This window comes from Chiloscyllium plagiosum, unplaced genomic scaffold (assembly GCF_037043375.1).
Source record: "Chiloscyllium plagiosum isolate Xiang-an unplaced genomic scaffold, Cpla_swu_hap1 HiC_scaffold_29, whole genome shotgun sequence".
Taxonomy (NCBI): Eukaryota; Metazoa; Chordata; class Chondrichthyes; order Orectolobiformes; family Hemiscylliidae; genus Chiloscyllium; species Chiloscyllium plagiosum.
In genome coordinates, this window is record NW_028270167.1 from 100,921,644 (window position 1) to 100,949,504 (window position 27,861).

The following is a 27,861-nucleotide window of genomic DNA, read 5'->3' on the forward strand; positions in this document are numbered from 1 at the left end:
GAGGGAAATTGCCTGGGTTGGATTGCCCTGTGTTTTTGTGTTGAACATCCCTGGGCAATGTTCCACATTGTCGGTCGATGACAGTGCTGGAGCGGTACGTAGCTTGGTGAGTGGCAAGTTCTGGAGCACAAGCTATCAGTACAAACCCATGAGATTACAGATTGTGCTGGAGTACAGTTCTGCTGCTGCTGTTGTCCCACAGTGCCTGAGAGAGATCCAGTTTGAGCTCCTACATCTGTCCCATTTAGCATGGTGATAGTACCACTCAGCACAATGGAGGTTTTTCTCAACTTTAAGGTGAGGCTTTGTCTCCAAAAAGACTGTGGGATGGTCGCTCTTACCGATGCTGTCATGGACAGATGCATTTGCAGCTGGCAGATTCATACTGATAAGATCTTTTATGTTTTTCCCTCTTGCTGGTTCCGTTACTGCCTGCTGCAAACCCAGTTGAGCAGCTATGTCCTTGAGGACCCGACCAGCTCAGTCAGTAATCCTGCTGCTGAGCTACTCTTGGTGGAGGACATTGAAATCCTGTACCCAGAGTAGGCTTATCACCATTTTATTGTCTCCGTGCTTCCTCCAAGTGTTATTCAACATGGAGGAGCACTGATTCATAAGCCATGGGAGCACGGTACGTGGTAATCAGCAGGAGCCATGAGACTTCCTGGTGTCCATGAGTACTCCCAGGGCAAATGGTTCCTGTGTGTACACTACTGTGCCATCACCTCTGCCTGGTCTGTCCTGCTGGTGGGACAGGACATATCCAGAGATTTCAGGAGAAAGTGAAGACTGCAGATGCTGGAGATCAGAGCCGAGAGTGTGGTGCTGGAAAAAAACAGTAGGTCAGGCTGATGAAAGGCTTCGGCTCGAAACGTCGATTCTCCTGCTCCTTGGATGCTGCCTGACCTGTTGTGCTTTTCCATCATCACACTGTCTATCGAGGGATGGTGATGGTGGTGTCTGGCCATTATCTGTAAGGGGTTACTCTGTGAGTATGACTATGTCAGGCTGTTCCTTGACGAGTCTGTGAGACAGCTCGCCACGTTTTGGCACAAAAAAAAAACAGATGTTAGTGAGCAGGATGTTGCAGAGTCGAGAGGGCTGATTCTGTGGTTGTATTTCCTAATGCCTTGTTAGATGCCAAGTGGTCCATCCAGTTTCATTCCTGTGTTGAGACTTTGCAGTGATTAATACAGTGAATAGCTTGTTGGGCAACTGTCAAGTTGTCAGGATTATTTTCACCATTGACAATGGTTCCATGGAGATCAGGAGATTCCTAATTCCAGTTATTTTTTTCTTGAATTCAGATTCCACCATCTGCCAAGCTGGGATGCGAGCAAGGACTTCAGTTGTACATTTTAATATTCTGGATAAAAGTTAAATATATTAGGTTTGTTCACTCATTTTAAATATCACTAACCCTGGTTTTGTTTCTTTGTAAAACACTGTCCATAATCCTGTCTCCTTCATCCTTCCCTCCAACGACAAGAGCAAGGAGCACATTGAGTTTCTCTGTCACTAAGACTGAGACAATCCGATCAGCTGCCTCTGCTGCTTCTCTCCCTCCCACTAGCCCACCGAGACAAACTGCCTCACATGGTGTTCCTGATTTTTGTCCCAAACTTACATCTTTCTCCAGTCTCTTGTCAAGCATTATCAGAGCTCACCTTGATCTTTTACTAGTCTCGCTAAACTACAGACATTCCAATTCTGTTTCCTCCTCATCACTCCCCCTCGCCAATTCACAGGTATTGTTCCTTGTTCTGTCTGTCTGTCTTTTCTGGTTATGTTCTTCTCATCCATTCTGCAAAAAAAAACTAACATTTGACCTCACCATCATTTGTAAATCCTGCTCCATCTCCACTCTCCCTTTCCTTTCTGAATTCTTGTATTTGGTGTCCCTCAAGGATCTATCCTTGGTCCCTCCTGTTTCTCACCTACGCACTGCCAGGAGGTGACATTGTCCAAAAGCACAGTGTGAGGTTTCACATGTACACTGACAATGCCCAGCTCTCCCTCCCCACCATCCCTCTCCATTGCTCCACTGTTACTCAGTTACCAAACTGCTTATCACGTTCCCACTGCAATTTCCTCCAAAGAGACATTGTTACAGTTAAATCCATTACCCTCAGTTGCTATTACAAATTCCTTTCCCTTACTGCTGAGCCCCTCCCTCTCACTGGGTGCAGTCTGAGATAGAACTAGACTTCACAACATTACTGTCATATCTGTAACCCCAAGGTGACCTTCTGATCAGACATCTACGCAATCTCAAACACCAGGAATTCCAAACTCTCAAATGTTGCTTGTCTCCACCTCACCCCAGCTCCATTGCTACTGAAACCCCTTACCCGTGTCGGTGTTACCTTAAACTTGATGAATCTGAAATGAACCCTTGATTTCATGACTGACCCAGAATCAGCTAGCTTTCAGTGTTTCCTGCACAATTACCCTGGTCCCTTTGTGGTGCAGCTTTCTACAGTTTCCACCATTTAAATAGCACTCTGTTCTTTTATTATCCCCTCCAAAATGACCAACTTCCCATTTTCCCAAATTATACTCCATCTGGCAACTTGTTGCCCCCTTCTCCTGTGCATCTCTCTCTGTTCACAATCCTCTTAGGACTTTACAGTTATGCCTTTTCCAGGAGTTCCCCTCCCCCCTTCTAAACATTTACTGGGAGCACTGGGCAGTGTGAAGCGTGCAGAGTTGTTCTGTTTTTAGAGATACTCTATGGGAGGAGCTTGCTGCCCATTGGTCAGAATGGAAAAAACTTGCCCATCGAACTGCATGAGCCTTTCACCCCCCATGTCTTATTGATGAGGCACAGCGGCAGCACGGAAGGAAAAAAAAAGAAGCAAATCCTGCTCTCCACATCTCACTGACTCTTGGAATATTCTGTCCCATGTGTCAAAGATCTGCCCTGTTCAATCACATGAAATTCCAAGGTGGAAACTCCTAGAAACCCACATAGATTTCAACCTGAACTGACTGCTGACCTCCACAAGGGGTAATGTGTCCAGTCATCCTGGGCCAGGAGGAGGGGATGGTGCGAGTTTCTAACCTGAACTGACAGTGATGGATTTTATAAACTTGTATTACAGGATACTACAGGTGGACATTCAGATGGTAATCTCAGTCATTGTAATACCTAACTCTGATTGAATTACTCAATTCATCAGGACTTGGATATTCTCATTGTGTGTGAGTATTGTATTCCATCCAAATCCTATTTGCTGCATAAAAGTTCTCCTTTGAATCTTCCCAAACCTTTAATGTGTGTCCTGTAATCCTTGTATAATGAGCTGATGGGTATAAGGTTTATTATTATAACATGTAACTTTTCTAAACCCCTCTGTCACAGCTCCTCTCAATAGCCTTTGCTACAAGGAGAACAATCTCAGTTTCCCCAAACCCCTGATTCCCCAATGTCTGTCTGCTCTCTATAAGGTACACATCAGGTTGTGTTGGAACATTCTCCACTTGCCTGCATCAGTGCACCCCCCAACACTATTAAAGAAAGTGAACATCCTCCAGGACAAAGCACTGTGCCTGAGTGGTGTCCCATCCACTACCTTCAGCATTCCCTCTCCCCACCCCAGAGAAACAGTGACATCACTGTGTAAAAGGTAAAGGCAGCATTGTCCTACCAGACCATAGGGCTGCTCTCTCATTAGGGAGGAAACTGGAGCCCCTGGAAGCAACCCATGCAGACACTGGGAGAATGTGCAAGTCCCACAGAGACAGTTGTCCAAAGCTGGAATTGAACCTGGGGTCCTGGCAGCAGTACTAATCACTGTGCCACCCTAAAATTGTAATTTGATTCACAACTACCACTTCCTCTGATATTTCATTCCACACATAAACCATTATCTGAACAAAAATAAAAAAAAAATTCCCGAACGCCTTTTTAAAGCTGTTGTGCTGTCACCTTAAAAGGTATGTACCCAGTCTTGAATCGCGTCCCTTCCTGGAAAGGACACCTGCTGTTCACATTACTGATACCACCCCTCCATGATTTGAGAAACATCTAATAAGGTCACTCCTCAGCCTCCTGCGCGCCAGTGAAAGAAGTCGCAGCCTATCCAGTCTCTGCTTATAATTCAAACTATCCATTCCCATCAACACCCTGGTAAATCTCTTCTGAATCCGCTCCAACTACATAATGTCCTCCCGATATCAGCATGACCAGAACTGGTCACAGAATTCCAGAAAAGGCCTCCCCAACATCCAAAATAATGTCCCAGCTCTTGTACGCAAAGGTCTGAGCAATGAAGGCAAGTGTGCTAGGCACCTTCTTAACCATCCTGTCTACATGTGATAGACGTGAAAGACCCGAACCCCTTGGCCTCTTTGTTCCATATCACTACTCGAGGCCCTGTTTTTAATTAGTGTAAGTCTGCCCTTGTTTGTTTTATCAAGATGTAATATTTTGCATTTATTCCAATCCAAAAATTCCCAAAAACCCTGAGCATTAAAGACAGTAGGAGTATACTTAAGAGGGAAATCAGGAGGGCAAAAAGGGGACATGAGATAGCTTTGGCAAATAGGGTTCTGAATAATCCCAAGGGTGTTTATAAATACATTAAGAACAAAAGGGTAACTCGAGAGAGAATAGGGCTCCTCAAAGATCAGTAAGGTAGCCTATGCGTGAAGCCGCAGGAGATGGGAGAGATACTAACTGAATGTTTTGCATCAGTGTTTACTGTGGAGAAGTACATGGGCAATATAGAATGTGGGGAAACAGATGTCGACATGGTGAATATGACCATCTTACAGAGGAGGACGTGCTGGGTGTCTTGTAACCCGTAAAGCTTGGTTAATCCCCAGCACCTGATCAGGTGAACCCTAGAACTCTGGGAAGCTGGGAATGTGGTTGCTGGGCCTCTTGTGGAGATATTTGTATCATCGATTATCACAGGTGAGTTGCCAAAAGACTAGAGGTTGGTTAACGTGGTGCCGCTATTTAAGAAAGGTGGTAAGGACAAGCCAGGGAACTATCGACCGGTCAGCCTGACATTGGTGCTGGGCAAGTTGTTGGAGGGAATCCTGAGGAACACGATGCGCGTGTATTCTGAAAAGCAAGGACTGATTAGTGATAGTCAGCATGACTATGTGCGTGGGAAATCATGTCTCACAAACTTGATTAAGTTATTTGAAGATGTATCAAAGAGGATTGATGAGGGCTGAGAGGTGGACATGATCTATGGAATTCAGTAAGGCGCTCGACAAGCTTCCCCATGGTAGACTGGTTAGCAAGGTTAGATCTCATGGAATGCAGGGAGAACAAGCCGTTTGGGTACAGAACTGGCTCAAATATAGAAGGCAGGGTGGTGGTGGAGGGTTGTTTTTTCAGATTGGAGGCATGTGACCAGTGGAGTCTCACAAGGATCAGTGCTGGGTCCACCACTTTTCGTCGTTTATATATGATTTAAATATGAGCATAGGAGGTATAGTTAGTAAGTTTGCAGATGACACCAAAATTGGAGGTGTAGTGGACAGCAAAGAGGGTTACCTCAGATTACAATAAGGAGGTTGTTCAGATGGGTGAGAAGTGGCAGATGGAATTTAATTCAGATAAATGTGACGTGCTGCATTTTGGAAAAGCAAATCTTAACAGGACTGATACACTTAGTGGCAAATTCCTAGATAGTGTTGATGAACAAAGATATCTTGCAGTGCAGGTTCATATTTCCTTGAACGTAGAGTTGCAGGTAGATAGGATATTGAAGAAAGTGTTTGGAATACATTCCTTTATTGATCAGAGCATTGAGTATAGACGTTGGAAGGTCATGTACAGGACATTGGTGAGGCCACTTTTGGAATATTGTGTGCAAATATTCTCCGTCAATCGGAAGGATGTTGTGAAACTTGAAAGGGTTCAAAAAAGATTTACAAGGATATTGCCAGGGTTTGAGCTGCAGGAAGAGAGCAAAAAGGCTGTGGCTTTCTTTCCCTGGAGCATCAGAGACTGAGGAGTGACCTCCGTCGAGGTTTATAAAATCAGTAGTAGCATGGATAGGGTAAACAGACAAGGTCTTTTCCCTGAGTAGGAGAGTCCAGAAATAGAGAGCATAGGTTGAGGGTGGGAGGGGAAAGATATAAAAGGGAACTAAGGAGCAACTTTTTCAAGCAGAGAGTGGTGCGTGTATGGAATAAGCTTCCAGAAGAAGTGGTGGAGGCTGACAGTTATAGCATTTTAAAGGCATTTGGATACTTGACATGAATAGGAAAGATTTAGAGGGATATGGCTCAGGTGCTGGCAAGAGGGATAAGATTAGGTTCGGATATCTGGTCGACATGGATAAATTTGAGCGAAGGTTCTGTTTAGTGCTGTTCATCTGTGACTCACAGCTCAGTGGGTTTCGGTCTCTTCAAAGATAAATATTAGTCTGTTTTATTTTAGTAAAGTTACAACATTCAGTAGGGTGATGGTTTATTTCTTTAAATACACATCTTATGATACTTTGATTAAGTTTTTTAATATTATTGGTACTAATTTATTCTAGAGTAGTGTTTTGTAAAGCTATAAGACTGTGTGCCTTTTTCTGGGTCTGTGGTCTGTTAAGGTGCAGAGATGGCCATTCGTACAGTGATGTGCTCTTCCTGTTGGATATAGGAGATTAAGGAATGTTTCAGTGATCCTGATTGTCTGCAGGAAGTGAGGATGCAAATCCTGTAGGATTTCATGGATCAGATGGAGCGATGGTTAAAGGTAATGAAGAACTTACTGGAGCCGGGGGGTGTGATAGGTGGCAGTTTCAGAAAGGTAGGAAAACTGCCGATCCAGTCAGGTAGATGGGTTTCCTCTCGGAAAGGGAGAAGTGGAGGGCAAGTAGTGCAGGAGTCTCCTGTGGTTATTTCCATCTCAAACAAGTATATTGTTTTGGAAAGCGTCGGGGGGTCACAGACTCTCAGGGGACTATCGCATTGACAGCCAAGTTCCTAGTGTAATAGATCTAGTGTAATGTGAGGTATATCCAGTTCCACGCGATCGATGGTGATAGGGGGCTCTCTCGTCTGCAGCACAGACTGCAGTTTCCATAGCTAACAGTGAGACATCAGAATGGGGTGGTGTCTCCCTACTGTCTGGGTGAAGGATGGCTCTGAGGGTGCAGAGTATTCTGAAAGGGGAGAATGATCAGTGGGAGGTCGCTGTACATTGGTACTAATGACATAAGAGAGAAGGATGAAGTCCTGAAGAGAGAATATAGCAAAGTGTGGGCGGCACGGTGGCACAGTGGTTAGCACTGCTGCCTCACAGCGCCTGAGACCCGGGTTCAATTCCGGGTGTGGAGTTTGCGCATTCTCCCCGTGTCTGCGTGGGTTTCCTCCGGGTGCTCCAGTTTCCTCCCACAATCCAAAGATGTGCAGGTCAGGTGAATTGGCCATGCTAAATTACACCGTAGTGTTAGGTAAGGGGTAAATGTAGGGGTATGGGTGGGTTGCGCTTCGGCGGGTCGGTGTGGATTTATTGGGCCGAAGGGCCTGTTTCCACACTGTAATGTAATCTAATCTAATCAAATTAGCCTGTAGGATAATAAGCAGGTCCTTGTCGGTAGTAATATCTGGATTACTCCCGGTACCACATGCTAGTGAGAATAGGACTAGCAGGGTACGGCAGATGAATGCGTGGCCAAGGATCTGATACAGGGGAGAACGATTCACATTTTTGGATCATTGGAATCTCTGCATAAGAAAGATGGATTAGACCTGAATTGGAAGGTGTCTAATATCCAAGCAGGGAGATTTGCTAGTGCTACACGGGAGGAACTAAACCAGTGAGAGAGTGGGGGGTAAACCTAAAGAGGTAGTGAGAAAGGAGGTAAATCTGAGACTGGTACAGTTGAGAAGTTAGACAGGCAAGGCAGGCAAGGGCAAGGCACAGAATGAGGTAGGACTGACAAGGTACAATAGACAATAGGTGCGGGAATCGGCCATGCTGCCCTTTGAGTCAGCACCACCATTCATTATGATCATGGCTGATCATCCACAATCCGTATCCTGTTCCTGTCTTATTTCTATAACACTTGATTCCATTATCTTTAACAGCTCTATCCATCTCTTTCTTGAAAGTATCCAGAGACTTGGCCTCCACTGCCTTCTGGATCAGAGCATTCCATGTGGCCACTACTCTCTGGGTGAAGACGTTTCTCCTCAACTCTGTTCAAAATGGCCTCTCCCTTATTTTTAAACTGTGTCCTCTGGTTCTGGAAACATGCTTCCTGTCCCCAGAGTGTCCAACCCTTTAATAATCTTGGAGGTCTCAATCAGATCCCCTCTCATTCTCCTAAACTCAAGTGTATACAAGCTCAGTCGCTCCAATCTTTCAACATGTGATCATTCCGCCATTCCGGGAATTGACCTCATGAACCTACCCAACACTCCCTCAATAGCCACAATGCTCTTCCTCAAATGTGGAGACTAAAACTGCACACAATACTCCAGGTGCGGTCTTACCAGGGCCCTGTACAGCTGCAGAAGGACCTCGTTGCTCCTATACTCAATTCCTCTTGTTATGAGGGCCAGCATGCAGTGAGCTTTCTTCACTACCTGCTGTACCTGCATGCTTGCTTTCATTGACTGATGTACAAGGATACCTAGATCACGTTGTACTTCCCCTTTACCAAACTTGACTCCTTTTCGATAGTAATCTGCCTTCCTGTTCTTACCTCCAAAGTGGATAACCACACAGTTATCCACATTAAACTGCATCTGCTATGCATCCGTCCACTCACCTAGCCTGTCCAAGTTAACCTGTATTCTCATAACATCCTCCTCACATTTTACCCTGCCACCCAGCTTTGTGTCATCAGCAAATTTGCTAATATTACTTTTAATATGTTCATTTATATTATTAATGTATATTGTAAACAGCACCGAACCTTGTGGTACCCCACTAGTCACTGCCTGCCATTCCAAAAGGAAGCGTTTATCACTACTGTTTGCTTCCTGTCAGCCAGCCAATTTTCAATCCAAGTCAGTAAATTCCCCTTTGTAAATCCATGCTGACTCTGACGAATCCTATTACTGCTTTCCAAATGAGCTGTAACTTCATCTTTTATAATTGACTCCAGCATCTTTCTCACCACTGACATCAGGCTAACCGGTCTATAATTCCTTGTTTTCTCTCTCCCACCTTTCTTGAAAAGTGGGACAACATTAGGGCGGCACAGTGGCACAGTGGTTAGCACTGCTGCCTCACAGCGCCAGAGATCCGGGTTCAAATCCCGCCTCAGGCAACTGATTGTGTGGAGTTTGCACATTCTCCCTGTATCTGCGTGGGTTTTCTCCGGATGCTCCGGTTTCCTCCCACAGTCCAAAAAAATGTGCAGGTCAGTTGAATTGGCCATGCTAAATTGCCCGTAGTGTTAGGTCTGGGTGGGTGCGCTTCGGCGGGTCGGTGTGGACTTGTTGGCCCGAAGGGCCTGTTTCCACACTGTAAGTAATCTAATCTAATCATTAGCCACCCTCCAATCTGACTCTACATCTCCTGATTCTGTGTCTCCCCCTTTGCAAGGGACTGAACGTCATCCCTCACCAACAGGGCCATCTTATCCACTCTGCCCATCAGTCTGTCCTTTTGATAGCACTGCACTGCATTTATTTCAATGCAAGAGGTTTGACAGGGAAAGCAGATAAGTTTAAGATATGGTTTTGAACATGGGACTGGGATATAGTGGGTATTACAGAAACGTGGCTTAGGTTGGACAGGACAGGTCGCTTAATGTTCCAGGGAATAGATGTAAGAGGAAGGATAGAAAGGGGGAATAAGAGAGAAGGTGGAATGGTGTTTTTGATCAGGGATAACATTATTGTTGTGCTTAGGGAGGATATTCATGGGAGTTCGCCCAGTGAACTTACTTGGGTGGAACTGGGAAATAGGAACAGGATGATCACCTTATTGAGGTTGTCTGTGTGGGTTTCGTCCGGGTGCTCTGATTTCCTCCTACAGTCCAAAGATGTGCACGTTGTGTGGATAATCCAGGCTGAATTGCCCATATTGTTCAGGGATGTGCAGGTTGGGGGGATTGGCCATGGGAAATGCAGCGTTACAGGGGTAAGATAGGAGGCTCAGAGGGTCAGTCTGGATGTGATGGGCCGAATGGCCTGCTTCCACACTTGGGATTCTCTGACGATAATTCTACTACTTTTAAAATAGTTGCAGAAAATAATAGACCAGATCTAAAAGTTGGTGTTCGAAGTTGGACAAAGGTGAATTTTGACGGTACAAGGCGAGAACTTTCAATATTTCTTTGCAACCCCCAGGTAAAGGGACGGCTGGAAAGTGGGAACATAAGAACAGAAGGAATAGGAGCAGGAGTAGGCCATCTGGTCCCTCACGCCTGCACTGCCATTCAATAAGGTCAGGACTGAGCTTTTCATGGCCTCAGCTCCACTTTCCTGCTCCCTCACCATAACCCTTAATTCATTTCCTGTTGGCAAATCTACATTTTGCCTTAAAGGCATTCGAGTTGATAATGTCAACTACTGCACTCAGCAGGGAATTCCACAGATTCATAACCCTTTAGCTGAAGAAGTTCCTCCTCAACTCTGTCCTAAATCAGATACCCCCTTATTTTGACGCTATGCTCTCTCGGCTGACCCCCCCCCCCTCCAGTGGAAATAACCTCCCTGCTTCTATCTTATCTATTCACTTCTTAATTTTATTTTTTTCCAATACAACCTCCCATTCTTCTAAATCCCAACAAGTATAGTCCCAGTCTATACAATCTTTCCACATACACCAACCTTCTCAAATCCTGACTCAAACTAGTGACCCTCCTCTGTATCCCCTCCAGTGTCAGTACATCCTTGCTGAAGTAAGGAGATCAAACCTGTACATAGTACTCCAGGTGTGGCCTCACCAGCACCCTGTACAGCTGCAGCATAACCATCCGTCTAGCAAGGAAGGTCAATAGACCCTTCACCATCTCTTTTAGTCCCCTGGGATGCATTCCATCATGGCCAGGAGAGCCATGTACTTTTGGGCTGTTATCTTTCACAACACTACCTCTTTACTGAGAATGACTCTTTCCATGTCCTCATCTGCCATTGCCTCCATAGGCCTGTGAAAATGAGACAACAAGAGAACATAGACAGTATGTTCCTGTTATTGCCAAGTCTGGTAGGTGTAGAGAATGCTGTGTGTCTAGAGAAATTGAGGGTCTGGTCAAAAAGATGAAGGAGGGATATGGCAGGTACAGACAGCTGGGTTTGAGTGAATCCCTCGGAGTTTTGGGGCAGTAGGAGTACACTTGAGGGAAAACAGGAGGGCAAAAAGCATGCATGAGATAGCTTTGGGGGGAAAGAGGTTTAAGGACAATCCAAAGAGATTCTACAAAACACGAAGGACAAAAGAGTAACCAGGCAGAGAATATGGACCCTCAAAGATCAACAAGGCTGTCTGTGGAACCACAGAAGGTGGGAGATATACTATCTGAGGATTTCATGTCAGCTTTTACTGGAAGAGGATATGGAAGCTAGAGACTTTGGAGAAATAAATAGTGATAACTTGACAACTGTCCATATTACAGAGGAGGTTGTACTGGATGTCTTACACATAAAGCTGAGTAAATCTGTGGGACCTGATCAGGTGTATCCCAAATCTTTGTGGGAAGTTAGGGAAGTGATTGCCAGGCCCTCACTGAGATATTTCTATCACTGATAGCCACAGGTGAGGTGTTGCGAGAAAGGTGATGAGGAAAGGCCAGGGAACAATAAACTGGGGAGTCTGAAGTTAGTGGCAGACAAGGTGTTGGAAGGAATTCTGAAGGACAGGTTTATACGTAATTGGAAAGGCAAGAAGTGATTAGGGATAGTCAGCATGCCTTTGTACATAAATCACTAACTTGGACTTCAGAAAGACATTCAAAAAGGTTCCACATGACAGACTGGTTAGCGAGTTAGCCACTTTGGGATACGGAGAGAACCAGCTGTTTGGATACAAATTGGCTGCAAGGTTGGAGACGGAGGGAAGTGCTTTTCGGACTGGAGGCCTGTGATGAGCAATATGGTGTAAGGATCGGTGCTGGGTCCACTGCTTTTCATCATTTATATCAGTGATTTCTATGTGAATAAATGAGGTATAATTAGTGGGTTTACAGTAAACATCAAAATTGGAGGTGCACTGGACAGCGAAGAAGGTTACCTCAGAGTACAATGGGACTTCAATCAAATGGGCTGAGGATTGTCAGATCGAGTTTATTTCAGATAAATGTGAGATACTCCATTTTGGAAAAGCCAATGAGGGCAGGAATTATACACTTAATGGGAAGGTCCTGGGGAATGTTGCTGAATAAAGAGACCTTGGAGTGCAGGTTCATAGTTCCTTGAAAGTGGAATTATAGGCAGGGTAGTGAAGAAGGTGTTTGGTGTACTTGCCTTTACTCGTCAGTGCATTGAGTAGTGGAGTTGGGACGCCATTTTGCGGCTGCACAGCACATTGATTCAGCCACTTCTGGAATTCTGCTTTCAGTCCTGGTCTCTCTGCTATCGGAATGATATTGTGAAACTTGAAAGGGTTCGGAAAAGATCCGCAAAGATGTTGCCAGGGTTGAGGGTTGAGCTATGTAGGTAGAGGGTGAATAGGCTGGGGCTGTTTTCCCTGGAGCATCGGATACAATTGTGAGGGGCATGGATAGGGTGAAATCCCAGGGTCTTATTCCCAGGATATGTGAGTCCAAAGCTTGGGGGCACAGGCTTCACAGGAAAAGATTTAAAAGGGATCTAAGGAGTAATGTTTCTAGCTGAACATGGTACGTTTATGGAATGAGCTGCCAGAGGAAGTGTGGAGGCTGGTACATTTACCCAATTATGCCTTTGAGATGTTGTATGTGATTAGCAAACGTTTAGAAGGATATAGGCCAAGTGCTGGCATATGGGATGAGATTAATTTAGGATATCTGGTCGGCAAGGACAAGTTGGATGGAAGAGTCTGTTTCTCTGCTGTACATCTTTATGGCACTAATAAAATTAAGATGGGTTTCTCTTTTATGGAGAGTTAACAGAAGATCAGATAATTCTCCTTGGAGCTGAGAAGGTTAGGCAGTGATTTCGACCAGGAGCAGATTTGTTTCCAGGATATTTAATTTACAGAGAGACAGAGGGAGAAATTATTAACGTCACAATTTTTAGTAACTACCTTCAGGTAACTGGCAAATAATGCAGGTTAAAAATGTGAAGATTATTTTACTCACTAAGTTCTGATCATCTGGAACAGTTTGACCGAGAGCTGGATGCAGATTCAGTAGTTATTGTCAAAACAAATTTGGAATTTTAACTTTTTTAAGGAAGGATTTGGAGGGCTACAGACAAATGGGAGGTGAGTTGGGATAGACTGGCACCATCTCCAGAGGGAGAGAGTACAGCCCCAATGGGCTGAATAGCCCCAAACCCCTATGCTCTGTGTTACTGCCCCATTCACTGTGAATGATGAAGCTCATCCCAGGGCAGAGTCATAGAGACCTATAGCATGGAATTAGACCCTTTGGTCGAACTGGTCCATGCCGACCAGATATCCCAAACTAATCTAGTCACATTTGCCAACACTTGGCACGTATCCCTCTACACCCTTCCTATTCACATACCCATCCAGATGCCAAGTGGTGTAATTGTACCAGCCTCCACCATTTCCCTGAACAGAAGATTCCATACTTGCACCAATCTCGGTGTGAAAAAAGGTGCCTTTAGGGTCCCTTTTAAATCTTTCCCCTCTCACCTTAAACCCACACCCTCTCGTTCTAGACTCCCCCATCCCAGGGAAAAGACCTTGTCTATTTTTCCCATCCACACTCCTCAGGATTTTATAAAACTCTATGAGGTCACCCCTCAGCATCCGATGCCCTTGGGAGGAGCCCACTCATGTCACAATGGGGCCCGGGTGATTGACAGCAGCTTCAGACCAATAGAAGAATTGGCGTCATCCTCCAGCCAATGGGAGTGAATTTGGGTGAGTCCAGCAGGCCAACACGTGGCCATAAGCTGTGCAGGCGCAGTGTCACGGTGAGGGGGGACCTAGTGAGTGTGAAGGGAATGGGAGAGACTGCAAAGTCTGGGGAAGAAATGGAGCTATTGTGGACTGGGAGGGTTTATAAATGCACGGTTTTAGGCTGCTAGACCTGAATAAGAAATTCCTTGTAAATTATAACCAAAAGAACTGCAGATGCTGTAAATCTCTCTCAATAACCAAAAGGTACTGGAAAAGCTCAGCAGGTCTGGCAGCATCTGTGAAGAGAAATCAGAGTTAACATTTTGGATCTGCTGACCCTTCCTCAGAACTGATGTTACTGAAAAGAAATGTCGGTTTATATGCAGAAAGTAGGCGTTAAGGAGTAAATGATAGGTGGTGATAGAGTCCAAAGAGATGGGAGCAGTTGGACAAAGGAGTGGATAAAGATCTGGCTGGGGGAGGGTGAATAACTGTTTATGGGGACAGTTAGTGGCTAACCATAGATAATGTGTAATGGTAGGCTATGCGATAACAAGGCCTGGTATGTGGGTTAAAAGGCTAGGGTGTGAGGAAATTGGAGAGTTCAGGACCTAAAATTATTGGATTTGATACTGGGGCTAGAGGGGTGCAGGGTCCCCAAGTAGAATATGAGGTGTTGTTCTTCCAGCTTGCATTAACGTATGGCGCTGGAAAAGCACAGCAGGTCAGGCAGCATCTCAGGAGCAAGAGAATTGACATTTTGGGCATATTCTTTTCATCAGGAATACCGGGATTGGTGGGGGAGGGGGAGTAGTAAGAGGGCTGAGAGATAAATAAGAGGGATGTGTGTGGTTGGTGGGAAGGGAGCTAGGAAGGCAATAGGTAGATGTAGGTGGAGGGTATTGGAGAGAGGGTGGAGTGGATAATTGGAAAGGAAGATGGACAGGTGGGACAGTTCAAGAGGGTGGTGTCGAATTGGAGGGTTGGATCTGGGATAAGGCAGGGGAGGGGAGATGAGGAAACCTTGATTCTGTGGTTAAAGTGTCCCAATGTGGAAGATGAGGTTTTCTTCCTCCAGGCGTCGGGTGGCTGGGATTTGGTGGTGGAGATGGCCCAGGACTTGCATGTCCTTGGTGGAGTGGGTGGGAAAGTTGAAGTGGTCGGCCACAGGATGGTGGGGTTTGTTGGTGCATGCATCGCAGAAATGTTCCCTGAAACATTCCGCAAGTTGGTGTCCTGACTCCCCAGTGGAGAGGAGACCACATCGAAAGCAAAGGCCATAATAGGTGAGTTGTTTGGATGTGCAGGAAAATCTCTGCTGGATGTGGAAGGGTCCTTTGGAAGTGAGGGAGGAGGTGTGGGCACAGGTTTTACACCTCTTGCATTGGCAAGTGAAGGGGCTGGGAGTAGGGTTGTTGGGAGGCATGGATCTGACTTGGAGTTCACAGGGAATGGTCTCTGTGGAATGCTGAAAGGAATGGAGAGGGAAATATATCTCTGGTGGGATCTGATTGTAGGTGGTGGAAATGGCGGAGGATGATACATTGTATCTGGGTGGAAGGTGAGAACTGGGGGGGTTCTATACTTGCTGCAGTTGGAGAGGTTTGGTTCAATGGCAGAGGTGTGGGAAGTGGTGGAGATACACTGGAGAGTATTGTTGACCACATGGGAGGGGAAATTGCAGTCCTTGAAATACGGGGTGTTTTGGTATGTTTTGGAGTGTTCTGCCAGCTTGCATCAAGCTTCACTGGAACACTGCAGTAAGCATGAGACAGAGATGTTGGCCAGGGAACAGACTCGTGTGTTAAAGTGACAGGCAACTGGAAGCTCGGGGTCTGTTTTGCAGCAGAACGTAGATCATCAGCTGCCATTTCCAGCACCTCCACTGAGATGCTGCCAGACACAGGTTCCTGTCCCCTCCATTAACAGCTATGCACCCTCCCAGGCAGATTGTTATCCACTCCTTTGTCTTTCCAAATGTTACTGACTCTTTTGGGCTCCATCCCCACCTATTATTTACTCTTTATATCCCTATCTCCAAAGATATGCAGGTTAGGTGCATTGGCCCAGCTAAATTTCCCGTAGTGTTCAGGGATGTATAGGTCAGGTGCATTAGTCAGGAGAAATGTAGAATAAGAGGGTCAGGGAATGGGTTTGGTTGAGAAACGCTTCAGAGGGTGGGTGTGGACTTGTTGGGCCGAATGGCCTGTTATCACACTGTAGGGATTCTAATTTTCCCAGCTGCCGTCAGTTCTGAGGAAGGGTCACTGGATCTAGAATGACCCTTGGTGTGTGCAGGAGGAGGAAACGGGAAAGGGGAGTTGGATCCGGTTTAGACTGGGAGGGTTTAATTACACTCTGTACAGGTAGTTAGGCCTGAATTAGAAACTCTTGGTCCCACGTTTACAGCAAATGGGAAAATGGCTGTGGCCCTCAGGCGGTGATAGGTCCTGGGTTATGGCTGCCATCTTTATTGGGGGCAAGGTACAGAGAGGCGCATAGACATGTCCTCTTCCTGGGTGGGGGCGGGGTGATTTCAAGAGGAGCATTTACACATCAAACACATACCAAGAGAAATATTTGTCTTTACTGTTCAGCCTGCACTGACTGTGAGTTTTGTTTTGTCAATTCATTTTATAGGATATTAATTGAGAATAATTGAGACAGGGATCCCAAAAGCAATATTCTACCGTCAGCAGGGTCATCAGGATCTGAATACCATTGGCATTTGACTGTGGAAGGTGAAAGGTGTGTCTGTTCTGTCTGTGGGAAAGTATCTGGTTTTTATTTCAAGCAAAAAGCAGAAAGATGTTCAAATTAGTGGTTGGATCACCCTTGGGGTTTGTGTTCAATTCTGGGCCCTGCAGCTGTGGAAGGAGGTATTGGCCTGAGAGGGAGCACAGATTTATCCAAATTACACATCGTCTCTTTATAGGAACTGTCAGATTTAGACCCAATCACCCACTTCATGATGTTAATCTGTAAACTCCTTATTTTCAATTCCTGCAAACTTCTCATTAAAATTCCTTATGGACTCAAATTCCAGCACCATTTCAGGTGGAATGTTCCAGGTTCTGACAACTGTCTGTTCATTCAGAAACTGCTGAAGTCCTTGTTGACTCTGGGATTACAAAGGGCTGAATTGAGAGATGAGATGCTGTTCCTGAGCTCCCATTGAGATGAATTAGAACAGTACAGGAGGCTGGGGCAATGTAGGTATGAGCAGACAATGAAAATGATAGGGCTGCACTGTGGGTGCTGATTGGCTAAAGAGAGTGTTTTGGAGTTGGTTGTAAACAGAGCGAGGGGAGACAGGGAGAATGTGAACTACAGCTTCAGTTTTAGTGCAGGCCATTCAGAAATTCACATGGTCCCAATGGGAACAGCCAAGTTGTAAGCGATACCTGCTGAGTTTTTTTTTTAAACAGTTTTTAAAGTATAAAATATCAGCTTAAGTAAACATCGGGACTTTTGATTATAATGGAAATGTTTGAAGAGAAGGAAGGTTACTAGCTCATTTAAATTCTCCTAATGGGAGTAACTAACTGAAACGAGAGAGACATTGTGATCGGAGACCTCAGACCAGTGGTGTGCTCCTCTTGCACAATGTGGGAAATAAGGGGCACTTCCTGTGTCCGTGACGGCAATGTGTGCAGGAAGACTGCCCATCTGCAACTACCGGGAAACTGCTTTTCAGACCTGGAGCTGAGAGTGGACTCACTGTGGAGCAATACTGAGAATGTTATGGACAGCACGTTTAGTGAGTTCATCATACTGCAGGTGAGGGTTGCACAGGCAGAAAGGGAATGGGTGACCATCAGATCAAGTAAGAGGCTCAGGAAGGAAGTGCAGGACTCTCCACTGATCGCTCCGCTTCTCAAACAGATATTGTGCACCGATTGGGATTCCATAAGGGGGGTGGACTCTCAGGGGAAATCAGCAACAGATGATGACATGACACCACAGATAGCTCCGCTGCACAGAACTGGAGGAAGGAGAATGGCAGAGCTGTAGTGACAGGGGATGCAGTAGTCAGGGTCAGTGACAGGCGCGTCTGTGGCCACAGACATGAATCCAGGACAGTGGAACTGAACCCAGGTCCATTTATTGATAAGTGCACAGACCAATAAAGGTCAGCGTCCCAAATGCAACCTTCAGCACTTGATCACCCTGAAACTCTACTTTCCAGGGACTGTGCACTTGTTCTGAGCCCTTCAGAGGGATTGAAGTGGATGCGGAGAAAACAGGAACAGGGTTGTGTTGTAGATCTACAAAATAACGGTCACCCTCCCCTCTCGGTCTCCCCCCCTCTGTCTCCCACCTCCCATTGTGCCTCCTCCCCACCGCAGGGAAAAGACCTTGTGTATTTACCCTATCCATGCCCCTACTGATTTTATAAACCTCTATAAGGTCACCCATCAGCATCTGACACTCCAGGGAAAACAATGTATTTATCCTCTCCCTGTAGCTCAAATCCTCCAACCCTGACAACGTGCTTGTAATACTATTCTGGCCACTTTCAACTTTCACAATATTGTTTTGATAGGAAGGAGACCAGAATTGCACGCAATATTCCAAGCATGACCTAACCAATGTCCCTGTACAGCCGCAATATGACCTCCCAACTCCTATACTCAGTGCTCTGACTAATAAAGGAAAGCATACTAAACACCTTCTTCACTATCCTATCTACCTGCAATTCTGCTTTCAAGGAGCTATGAACCTGCATTCCAAGGTCTCTTTGTTCAGCAGCACTCCCGAGGACCTTACCAGTAAGTGTATACATCCCGCTAATATTTGCTTTCCCAAAATGCAGCACCTCACATTTATCTAAATTAAACTCCATCTGCCAGTCCTCAGCACATTCGACCCTCTGATCAAGATCCCGTTGTAATCTGAGGTAATCCTCTTCACTGTCCACTACACCTCCAATTTTGGTGTCATCTTACTAACAATACTTCCTATATTCACATCCAAATCATTGATATAAATTATGAAAATTAGTGGATCCAACACCGATCCTTTGTGACACCCCACTGGTCACAGGTCTCCAATCTGAAAAGCAACCTTCCACCACCACCATCTGTCTTCTACCTTTGAGCCAGTTTTATATCCAAATGGCTACTTCTCTCTGTATTCCATGAGATCAACCTTGATAACCAGTCTCCCATGTTGAACGTCTTACTGAAGTCCATGTAGATCATTTCCACTGCTTTGCCCTCATTAATCCTCTTTGTTACTTCAAAAAAATTGACTCAAGTTCATGAGACGTGATTTCTCATACACAAAGCCGTTATTAATATCCAGGACTTAACTCTGTACATTGGGATCTGTGTCACCCAGTTATGAGTGTTAATATTCTGTATAAAGTTCACATACACCAGGTTTGTGTTGGTGACTGTGTATTGAGTCATGTTAATATAACCGACACAGGTAAGTTCCATTTGAAAGGCAGTCCCTATATCCCGAACCCCGCTCCCATCTGCTCTGTTTCCATCCCCACCATAGACAGTAAGTGGGAGGAGCTCATGGAGTTTCCATGTGAGAGAGATTGAGAAAATCTTCCCTTCTTTCCACTAGCCCACCAGGAAATGGTGGTAGTGACCTTACCTCTGAACCAGGAGGATCGGGCTCAGAGTTGAATAACAGCATCTTTGAAAAGGCTGATTGGAAAACGTGCCCAAGCCGCCAGGCCATACTGTCTCCCAGCTGTCCCTGCCTGAGCCTCCAAACAGAACCTTCCTGTAGTTTCTCTCCTGTCAGATTCTCCCATTGCTAACTTTGTCCAGGGTCCCCTCCTACTGCTGCACTGATCCTGTCCCTCACTGACCTGTCCACCCCCCAGTGTCATCCACATTCATTCATTGTTTACAATCTCCAGCCCCGCCCCCTCCACCCTATTGGGCAGCAGCTGCTGTCAATCACCCAGCTTCGTGTGTGATCTGGAGCATGTGCTGTCGGAGGGGAGACCAGTGCACGGGCGCAGTTCTGGCCAATTGTTGGTGTATGTGCAGGGCTGGTCAGGGCCAGGAGGGAGGCTGTGCGTGTGTGGGATTAATCTGTCATTCGCAGTTTCCTCCCTCTGGGAACAGGACCCAGGGAAATGGCCCCTGCCCCTGATATCGTGACAAGTGGTCGGCTATCAGTGGGGGGAGCATTTTGCAGAAAGTTATCAGAACTCGTGTGAAGATTCAGGAATGTTATGGAAAGGAACACAGATGGGCCTGCAATTAAAGTTCTAATTTGGTTCATCTTAGTTCAATCAGATATGACTTGGCCAGTGTGTGCAGGATGGTTCTCATCAGAGGGTCCGTGTGGGGGGAAATAAATAAAATGTTCCAGATTGGGCCAAAAAAATCAGTTTGGTTCTGACCAGGAAGGAAACCTGGGAGGTGGGGGAAGGATTCACCAACATCCAGGAGGCTCCGAGTCAGACTCATTGATTTGATTAGATTAGATTTCCTACAGTGTGGAAACAGGCCCTTCGGCCCAACCAGTCCACACCAACCTTCAGAAGAGTAACCCACCCAGACCCATTTCCCTCTGACTAATGCACCTAACGCTATGGGCAATTTAGCATGGCCAATTCACCTGACCTGCGCATATTTGGATTGTGGGAGGAGACCTTTTTTTGGTTCTTAGTCTGCAGGCAGGAGCGAGGAAGCTGATTTCAAAGAGAAGAGAGTGTGTGTGAGAAATGGGTGTGGAGGAAAAGCGTGAGGAGATTGGTTTGGATTTCAGTTCACATAAGAGAGCAATTGTGAGACTGAGATTTAAAGCTTTGGGGGAACAAAGAACCTTCAATTTAATACTCTCACTGTCTTATGAATTTCCATCCTGTGTTAACGGTGGTGACCTGTTTTCTCTGTTGTAGGGTTCTGAAAGGGCGGATTTGTGGATGAGAAATTCAAATTGAACTTCACGTTCCGTTTTGAGAGTTACTTGATCTGTGCCGATCTGAATATCATTTGGCCTTTTCATGTGGAAGGAAAGGTGTGTATTCTGTCCATGGGTGAATATTTCAAATGTCAGTGTGTCTGGAAAAATTACTGAGACACAGCCAAGTCCATGTTAGTGTGGTGACTGTGGAGAGAGAGTTCATTTGTTGTTAAAAGTCTGAAGAAACATGGCACATTTCCCAGGAACAATTAAGCTACAGATTTGTTTTGTATGAGGACAAATTTTGAATTAACCATGCAACCAGAAAGACACAAGGATACCTGCAGCATGAAAAATGCTATGAAAACAGGATTGTTGTAAAGGAGTTAATTATCGATCATGGCTTGTATTCCATTGGCGTTGTCACGTCGGTTCCAGTGCCATGGGGAAACACTGGAAATGTGATGAGTGCAGTGTACGTTTCAGTTATTAAACTGGAAAAAGTGCATAAGAAATTTACAAGAATTTTTGCCAGGACTCAGGGGTCTGAATTATAGGGAGAGGTTGGACAAGCGAGGATTTTTTTTTTGTTTACAGCAGTGGAAATAGAGGGTGATCTTTTCTGGAAGTATATAAGACCATAAGAGGCTTGGGTAAGGTGAATGCACTCTGTCTCTTTCCCAGGGAATCAAGGAGTGGAGGACATCAGTTTAAGGTCGGAGGAGAAATTATGAAAGGGAACCTGAGGGTCAACAGTCCTACACAGAGGGTGGTATGTATATGGAATAAGGGACCAGTGGAAGTGGTTGAGGTGGGTACATTAACAACATGTAAAAGACATTTGGACAAATACATGGATCGGAAAGGGTCAGAAGCAGATGGGCCAAGTGCAGGGAAATGGGGTTAGCGTGGATGGACATTCTGGTCGGCATGGGCCAGTTTGGGCCAAAGGGCCTGTCTCTGCTGTAGGACTCTGACTCCAAGTATATTTACTATTTCTCCTGCTATCTCTGCTAGCACCCTGGGATGTATTCCATCAGGGCAAAGAGACTTGTCTACCTTTAGCTCCATTAGATTGCCCAGTTCTAACACTTTCGTGATAATGATTGTTTCTTGGTTCTCACCTTCCTCAGTTTCCTTATCAATTACTGGCATGTTCTTCGTATCCTCCACTGTGAAGACTGACTGCTGTGTACTCATATTCCTGAACCTTGCTTGTTAGGAATAACTAGGCACAGAACTCTGAGAGGTCTTCTTTGAGTCTTTATTGGTGAGACATAGCAGTTACCTGGATAGTGTACATGCAGAACACCTCCAGGCAGCATCAGGTAACTCCCCACCTGTCCGATGTGCCGCTCCCATTCTTATACCTTTGTGGTTTGTGGTTTTGAATGGACGCTGTCTCTCAGTATTATCTCCATGGCAATGGCAGTTAAAAGTCGAGTTCAGCTCAACACTTTGTGGTTAAACCACATGCCCCTCCCCCACGGCCCTGTGGCTCAGTCAGGTAAATGATAGGCACTTCAGTTTCAGTGGGGTTATCTGTCAGGATTATGAAGTGGAAGAGCCGGTGTTGGAGCGGGGTGGGCAAAGTTAAAAACCACACAACATCAGGTTATAGTCCAACAGGTTTATTTGGAAGTACAGGCTTTAGGAGTGTGCTGGGATTTGTAACTTGATCAGGATTATCTCTATGGTAACAGTTAAGTGCTTCAACAATTACAGAGGCCATATGTTCCCCACACAATAGGTTCCCCTCTAGCAGTGTAAACTGCTATTCTGGCCCTGGGGATAGCTGCTCATCACTTTTCTCCCCCAATCCCATCTAGCTTTCTGTTGATCTTTAAAGTTTTTCTCATCTCCTAGTTTCTCCTTGGTCTTTGCCAATTTGTATGCTTTCTATTTCAATTTGATAGACTCCCTTATTTCCTTAGCCATCAATGGCAGATTACTCCTTTTCCTACAGTCCTTCCTTTTCACTGATATATACTTTTGCTGAGCAGAATGAAAAATTCTTTGATATTCCTCCACTGTCTGTCAACTGTCCCACCGTAAAGTCTTTGCTTCCAGTCTACATTAGCCAACTCCTGCCTCATCCTATTGTAGTCTCCTTTGTTTAAGCACAGGATCTTGGGATTGCATTTATTCTTCCCGCTTTCCAACTGTATTCTAAATTTGACCATACTTATCACAAGTCTTTTATCAGATTACGAGGTGAGACGATGTTACCTGGGTGTTTTGGTTTTCATTGTCAGAGACCTTGGCTTTGTGATAAAGTACAGGATAGATATTCACAACAGAGTATTCTGGATGGTGTGAATTTACTACACAATCTAAAACCATAAATCACTGTCTCCCCTCAGTTTAAAATTGCAAAATCATTATCTCCCACACGCTTCCTCATCTTCTAAGTTTGAAATGCTAATCCCCCTGACTATCCTACTTTTCCCGAAAATCTCCTTTGGCGAAGGTGGTCAGTTTTGGATTCAACTTTTCAGTTATTACCGTAAGAAGGTAAGCACAGGGCACAGGAGAGGCAATGCAGCCCTTCGAACCAGCCCCACCATTTAATACGGTGATCATTGAGCTCACCTCGGTCTCAGCTGCTCTCTCTCACCCTTCAACTCATTGCAAATTTAAAATCTGTATTTCTTCATTAAATTTGCTCATTGCCCTGGCATCCACCTCATTTTGAATAGGGAATTCCACAGATTCACAACACATTGAGATAAGTACATTCTTCTTCATGAGAATAGAATAGAGTCCCTACAGTGCAGAGTCCACACCAACCCTATGATGAGCATCCCAGTCAGACCCACCAATTCCCTGTAACCCTGCATTTCCCGTGGCTAATTGCCTAAACAGCACATGCATGGAAACTGGACAATTTCATTCTGAGTCTCCTTCTGAGAAGTGAGTCTCACTTCTGTTGTGGGCAAAATCTTAGAGAGAATTGTAAGGGATAGGATTTATGAACATCTGGATAGGAATAATGTGATCAAGGATAGTCAGCATGGTTTTGTGAAGGGCAGGTCGTGCCTCACAAACCTTATTGAATTATTTGAGAAGGTGACTAAGGAGGTGGACGAGGGGAAAGCAGTAGATGTGGTATATATGGATTTTAGTAAAGCGTTTGATAAGGTTCCCCATGGTGGACTACTGCAAAAAATACGGAGGTATAGCATTGAGGGTGAGTTGGAGGTTTGGATTAGGAGTTGGCTGGCTAGAAGAAGACAGAGGGTAGTAGTTGATGGCAAAGGTTCATCTTGGAGTGCCGTCACTAGCGGTGTTCCGCAAGGATCTGTTTTGGGACCATTGCTGTTTGTCATTTTTATAAATGACCTGGAGGAGGGGTTAGAAGGTTGGGTGATCAAGTTTGCGGATGATACGAAAGTCAGAGGAGTTGTAGACAGTGAGGAAGGATGTGGCCGGTTACAACGGGATATAGATAAGCTGCAGAACTGGGCAGAAAGGTGGCAAATGGAGTTCAATGTAGTTAAGTGTGAGGTGATTCACTTTGGTAAGAGTAATAAAAAGATGGGGTACTGGGCTAACGGTCGGATACTTGGTAGTGTGGATGAGCAGAGGGATCTTGGTGTCCATGTACACAAATCTTTGAAAGTTGCCACCCAGGTAAATAGTGCGGTGAAGAATGCATAAGGCGTACTGGCTTTTATTGGTAGAGGAATTGAGTTCCGGAGTACTGAGGTCATGTTGCAGTTGTATAAGACTCTGGTGCGGCCGCATCTGGAGTATTGTGTGCAGTTTTGGTCGCCATACTATAGGAAGGATATGGAGGCACTGGAACGGGTGCAGAGGAGGTTTACCAGGATGTTGCCTGGTATGGTAGAAAGATCGTATGAGGAAAGGCTGAGGCACTTGGGGTTGTTTTCATTGGAGAAAAGAAGGTTTAGGGGTGACCTGATAGAGGTGTACAAGATGATTAGAGGTTTAGATAGGGTCGACAGTGAGAATCTTTTTCCACGTATGGAGTCAGCTATTACGAGGGGGCATAGCTTTAAATTATGGGTGGGTAGGTAGAGGACAGATGTTAGGGGTAGGTTCTTTACTCGGGGAGAAAGTGAGGTCTGCAGATGCTGGAGATCAAAGTTGAAACTTTATTGCTGGAACAGCACAGCAGGTCAGGCAGCATCCAGGGAACAGGAGATTCGACGTTTCGGGCACAGGCCCTTCTTCAGGAAGGTTCTTTACTCAGTGAGTCGTGAGTTCATGGAATGCCCTGCCAGTAGCAGTGGTGGACTCTCCCTCATTATGGGCATTTAAGCGGGCATTGGATAGGCATATGGAGGATAGTGGGCTAGTGTAGGTTAGGTGGGCTTGGATTGGCGCAACATCGAGGGCCGAAGGGCCTGTACTGCGCTGTATTCTTCTATGTTCTATGTTCTAATTTAGCATGGGCAATGCACCTAATCTGCACATATTTGGACTGTGGGAGGAAACTGGAGCACGGCTGGAAACTCGTACAGACATGGGGGGGAATGTGTAAACTCCACACAGTCGCCTAAGGCTGGAATCAAACTCAGGTCACTGACGCTGTGAGGCAGCAGTGCTGACCACTCAGCTACCTCTGCTTAAAATCTGCTCCTCCTTATTAACCTCTCTATCACCCAATTTGCTGAATCTATATTCCTCACGTCAGAAATCAGGTTGTGGAAACGTATGTCTCCATGAAACCCAATGACAGCCCATATGTCCTGTGTGTCTGAATGGGGATTTGATAGACAACACCCTCCAGCCCACACTTTTCATTCACTTTCCAGAGACAGGGCTCAAGTAGCTTCCTGGGGACTACAACTCCCACAGTCCCTGAGGCAGGGACCACACGTGTGTGGGGAAACCCGGCACTGTACATGTACAGAATGTGGGCGGATTTTGGAGCATGTGCTTTGGGGTACCGAGCGGAAAGTATTTCACACTGTGATTGGCTGGAGGAGTAACATATCAGCTTTTAGTATTGATCTGCCGGGGAATTAAGGTGTCACCACACCCACGTGGGACCAAGTTCCATCCCCAATGCGTCATAATGCTTGGGAATCGACCAATGGGAAACCAAGGATGATCTAACCCATTCTCCCAGACTGAAGGTTCCTGTTCTGTCCAGGATCTGCCACCTCCCTTTCTGTTTCCTTTTGTTTCATTCTGCTGTTACATTATTGACTTGCAGCAACTGAAGGGAAAGGAAGTGAACCCAGAAAGGGTGCAGAGTCTAACCAGGGACGGAAAGGGGTGGCATGGATCTGTTTATCAGCAACTCCATGAGAATGGGGAGGGTGTACATTAGGGGTAGCAGAGTCAGAATGGAGGGAGAGAGTAAGTGGGCTGCAGGGTTAAGGTTTAGGGAAAGACAAGGAAAAATATGTTCCAGAGAAACGAGAATTGTCTGTTCTGAATTTCTAATCTGTACATATTCCTTTATACAGGGTGCTAGATGGTAAAGATTCACAGACTGAAATCTCAAAATCATGTGCAGATTGTGATTAAGTTAACCAGCATTTGATGAACCAAAGACTGAGAGTCAATCGGCCAAAGTCCTGCAACACTCTCCCTCAGAGCATTGTCAGTCTATCAGCACCAAATGGACTGTGATTGGTTCGAGACAGCAGCTCGCTACCATCTTCTCTAGGCAACTAGAGATGGGGAATAAATGCTGGTTGAGCCAGTGATGCCCATATGCTGGAAATGGTTTCTATCTCTCTTTACTGAAACCTGATTGTTACTGCAGGATGATGAGGGATGCTGAGTGCATGCTTCAGGAGGCAGAACCATCACATTACCCCTGCCTATACCCACACAGTAACTCAGCAACGGCACTGGAACAAAAGGCAATGAAGCTAAAGGAGGACTTAGATATAGTTCTTAAAGGTAAAGGCATCAAAGGGGATTGGAACACAGCAGGAACAGGAGACTGAGCTGGATGGTCAGCTGTTTCCCATTGAATGGTAGCGCAGGATTGAAAAGCCGAAAGACCCCTCCTGCCCCTATCTCCCAGCTCTGTATATAACCATGGAGCCTGGGTAGGAAGGAGTAGGCAGGACAGGGACTCTCCAGGAGATTGCACTTCCACATCAGTTTTCAGTGAGGGATGGTTTGATGGACTTTGTTTAACATTTGTCTTTAATGCAAAGTTTGTAAATTTGGTTTTAAAACATGTAAGAGTTTATTCCACGATAAATGAAACGAAAAGAAAAGAAACAAAACGATCTGAATATAACAGTTTTAAAATTTCAACGCCGTATAAAACAAAATCCCGACGACTCCCGGACACCATCACTTTCCAGTTACTCAAATTCCAGGGAGATATTCCCCCCCTGACTGAACCTTTGGTTTGATTTAACTGCTTTTCTGTTCTCGTTCTGTGAGCTGTGGAGTTTTCTTTTTTCCCCATTTCTCCGACCCAGAAGTGTTATAACAGCAACCTCCCACCATCAAAATCATCATTACGCCATTATAGCAGTAAACCACCTGAATAACAAATTGAATATTTATAAACAAAGCCCATTATGGGCAAAGCAAACCATTACGAGTGGCAGAGTGGGAAAGGACGAAATCAAAGTAGAGTTGGGGGTGAGGGGGCAGGGCTGGAGATAAAGGGGTGCCCACCTCTATCTAAAGGCATTGAGAACATTGATACACACCACATGCTCCTTCTCCAAGGACACCCTGCTGTGTAGCCTTTATCCTCAATCATAGAATAGAATCCCGACAGTGTGGAAGGAGAGCATTGGCCCATCAAATCCCACCAACCATCGGAAGAGCATCCCACCCAGACCAATCCAGAGTAACCCTGCATTTCCCATGGCTGATCCACTAGTCTACACAATCCTCGACACTGTGGGCAATTTAGCACGACCGATCCACCTAACCTGTACATCTTTAGTCTGTGGAAGGAAACCGGAGCACTGGAGGGGACCCACACTATCATGGGGAGAATGTGGGAACTCCACACAGGCCGTTGACCAAGGCTGGACTCCAACCTTGTGCCTGATGCTGTGAAGCAGCAGTGCTACAATCACAATTTAAATCAAAATAGA

At 45.5% G+C, this 27,861-nt stretch overlaps 1 long non-coding RNA gene across 3 annotated transcripts; it reads left to right on the plus strand.

Annotated features, from left to right (window-relative positions):
* Positions 1 to 1,306: 1,306 nt before the first annotated feature.
* Positions 1,307 to 26,656, plus strand: LOC148142471 (uncharacterized). 3 transcript variants are annotated; one of them, XR_015752099.1, is made up of 6 exons: positions 1,307 to 1,390; positions 3,105 to 3,204; positions 6,620 to 6,715; positions 16,571 to 16,678; positions 20,805 to 20,923; positions 26,251 to 26,656. It is a non-coding gene; the product is annotated as an uncharacterized LOC148142471 (long non-coding RNA). The 3 variants fall into 3 exon arrangements; XR_015752098.1 differs by lacking the exon at positions 6,620 to 6,715; XR_015752100.1 differs by lacking the exons at positions 6,620 to 6,715; positions 16,571 to 16,678.
* The last annotated feature ends 1,205 nt before the right edge of the window (positions 26,657 to 27,861 follow it).